This window comes from Cyprinus carpio, unplaced genomic scaffold (genome assembly GCF_018340385.1).
Source record: "Cyprinus carpio isolate SPL01 unplaced genomic scaffold, ASM1834038v1 S000006457, whole genome shotgun sequence".
Classification (NCBI taxonomy): Eukaryota; Metazoa; Chordata; class Actinopteri; order Cypriniformes; family Cyprinidae; genus Cyprinus; species Cyprinus carpio.
Window position 1 is genome coordinate 3,536 of NW_024879139.1, and position 2,669 is coordinate 6,204.

Sequence of the window (2,669 nt, forward strand, 5' to 3'; positions counted from 1 at the left end):
ACCTGGTTAACGGATCTTAGCGCTGCAAATTTTGGACTACCTGTAGCTTGTTTTATTGAGGATGCGGACAACACCTAGAAGTGGCATTCAATAGTTCCAGTCTAGAAGGTCATGAAGGCATGAACTAAGCTTTTCTGCATCAGGAACAGTAAACATGGTTCGTAGCTTGGCAATGTTTCTAAGATGGGAAGAATGCTGTTTTTGTAACATGGGAAATATGATTTTCAAAAGACCAAGTTCCTGTCGACATAACAACCCAGAATTTTTGACAGTAGAGGAAAGTAACATACATCCGTTAATTGCAAATTGTTTATCTACGAGATTTTTTTGCTTTGGTGGTAATGTTTTGTGGTCCATAAGTAAGATCTATGTCTTATCTGAAATTTAAATAGGAGAAAAATTCTTGGTCATCCAACTTTTACATTTTAACACACCTACTGTTTAGCTTAGATAATTTAGAAGTTTCAACTGGGTCTTGTTGAGATATATAGTTGAGTATCAATCAGCATAAACGCAGTGGAAAACTAATCCATATTTTACTAATGATTATTACAAAGGGGCAACATGTATAGGTGAAAAAATAGCAAGAAAGGACCTAGGACAGGATCCACCATTTGTGGGCATCCATATTATGGTGTATAAAATGGCTGACTCCCCATTTAAATAAACAAAAGTGGTAGCGATCGGACAGGGTAGGATCTAAAAAAACCCATCCTTTTTTAAAGCCCTGCCTTGGATAACCTGTATAGTTTTGTAATCTAACATATGAGTATGTCGTGATCTATGGTGTCGAACACCGACTAAGATCAAGTAAAAACTCGCAAATGAGGATGCCGCTTGATCTGAAGCAAGAAACGACAAGCAAGTCATTTGTAATTTTAAACACAAGTGCAGTTCTGTGCGGGGCGTGATTATTGATGGGGGGCCGAAACCTGACTGGAAAAATTCTTCATAGAGATCCATTTTTTTGCAGGTAGGAGCACAATTGAGCAGACACAAAATTTTTTAAAATTTTAGACATAAATGGAAAGATTTGAAATGGGTCTGTAATTGGCCAGTTTCACTAGGATCTAGTTGTGGTTTCTATAATAAAGAGGCTTAATAACGCCAGCTGGGAGTGGTTTGGGGACGTTGACCTAAAGATAACGACGAGATTAATAAGATATGAGAAAGCGGTTTTTCTGCTACAGGTAAACAACTCCTTCAGTTAATTTAGTGAGGTACAGGATCTAATAAACATGTTGTTGGTTAGATGCAGGGGCAAGTTTATTTAGCTCTTCCTGTACTATAGTTGTAAAAGCACTGCAGTTTTATTCACTTTGGGTGGGCGATGGATAAAACTAAAGGTATTCGACGCTGTTAGAATCTACATTTGTGATTGTAGTTCTGAGGTATCTATTTTATCTATGACAGTGAAATCATAAAGTCATTACTATTTAACTGTGAGGGAATATTTAGATGTGGTTGGCGTTCTCGGTTATTTGTTAATCCTAGCCACTGTGTAAATAAAAAACCGTGGATGGTTGTGGTTGTTTTCTATTGAGTTTTGTGGAGATAGCTCGGCCCTGGCAGTTTTTTTAGAGCCTGTCTATAGATGGACATACTGTATTTTCCCACGGCAATTCATAAAAAACTTCCAAGTTCGTTTTTCTCCATTGCGCTCAAGGACTACGGAGTTTATATCTTGGGATGCGTGGGAGTATTACTGTTTGTACTCATGGCACAGTACGTTTTGATGGGGGCAACAGCTTCTAATTGTATTAGAGAAAGATAGTGCCCATGTTTGCCATTCATTTTGTCTAGTTCATGTTGTATTTATGGGTACACAGAGCAGTTGAGAATAAATCAGGCAGGTAATTTAAACGCGAATCTGTCTTTGGTCGCTGGAACAATAGTTCTGCCGGACGATAAACGCGAAGCCATATAGTTATTATTCATCAATACGCAAAATGCACGATACAAGGAAAATGGTCAGTAACATCAGCTCACTTTTGAGGTGACGATACTCTCATGTCAGTAAGATCGATTTCATGCGAGTTATAATAAATCTAGCAGTATGATTAAAACGATGAGTGGGCCCGGTGGACATTTTGCTGTACTCCAAAACAGTTTAATAAGTTAGTAAACGCAAGTCCTAATGCACTCATTTGTATTATCAATATGAATGTTAAAATCTCTCCGAAAATTAGCGCTTTATCAGCAGTAACGGCAACAGGTCCTTGAAAGGAAATCTCCAAATTCTTTTAGGAATTATCTGTATATGGCCTAGTGGTTCTATACACAGTAGCCAGAGAAAGAGATACAATAAGATTTCTTTTGCATATCTGACTGTAACATTAAGCATAAGTATTTTCAATGATATTTTTAAACCTGTATCCTGTTTCGTTTATGGGTAAACACTACGAATATCACTCTATATTGTTGCAACACCTCCCCCACGACCAGTCTGACGGGGCTCATGGTTATAACAGTAGTTTGATGGAGTAGGTTTAAAAAAAAAACTCACACTTTAGACCAATATAATCATTTGGTTTTAGCCAGGTTTCAGTCAAAGAGAGTACATCCAAAACTATTATCTGTGATCATTTCATTTTTACAATAAACTGCTTGGGTGCGAGGTGATCTAAATGTTTATTGAGCCCAAAACTTTAAAAATTGTTTGTGTCATT